Genomic DNA, 977 nt, shown 5'->3' on the forward strand with positions numbered 1-977 from the left:
TGTTGGTTACCAGGGGTGGGAGAGTAGGGGAAGGAACACTGTTAGATAGGTAGCGATAAGTATGGATTTGGGTGAGGAGAAGGGCAATGTATCAAATCTGAGTGATCAACATAGTGGCATTGAGGAAGAGGAAGACATGGAGAGTTACATGGGAGGTACAGACAACTTTTGCAATACAGTACTGTGTTGTCAGTGAAGGCAAACATGGGTATACGGGTGGATAGATGAGTGGGCAGGCTGAACTAAGGTATATTTATGAAGCCACCCAAGACTATGTATAGGGTTGTCAGACAAAGGTCCTGTAAGTGTATTTGTATGTTCTGTAAGAATTCCCACATATATGGTAGAGCTGACAAGAGACAAGTTTGTAGTCACTTCTTAGTCATAGCCAGCTACCCAGAGGGACCAAGTAGTTGAATCTGTGGGCTTGGGACCATAGTTGCAGGGTACATCAAGCTCAATTGGCACAACATACTACACAAAACATTGTTCCACTTCCTACTTTGGTGAGTAACGACTGGGATCTTAAAAGCTTGCAAGCAGCCATCTAGATGCAACCATGAGTCTCTCTTTGTCCAGAGCAAAGAAGAATGAAGAAAACCAAAAATTCATGGATACAATCAGTCCTAGCAACTGGTACACCATGTGATCCTCAGCTATATTACTATGAGACTATAAGAACTTGATGGTGCCCTGTTACCACTGTCAACCACTTGGAGGGGGATCTATGTAGGAAATCCTGGATAGAGAGGAGAACAATGTGGAGCAAAACTCAAAATCATTTGGGGAAAAAACAAAAAAAGGGGACCACTTTGCTAATCTGATAGAGCCTGGTGGAACCACTGAGACTATGGTCCTTAGCTGCCCTTCATGTCTGCAATTGAACCAACATCTGTGGCTCCCAGCCAAACAAAAGACAGGCATATGAGTTGAACATTTACCTCAGGTAGATACACTCCTTGGAGAGAACAATCATG

This window comes from Orycteropus afer, unplaced genomic scaffold, assembly GCF_000298275.1.
Source record: "Orycteropus afer afer isolate SDZICR_OR568_19922 unplaced genomic scaffold, OryAfe1.0 scaffold00194, whole genome shotgun sequence".
Taxonomy (NCBI): Eukaryota; Metazoa; Chordata; class Mammalia; order Tubulidentata; family Orycteropodidae; genus Orycteropus; species Orycteropus afer.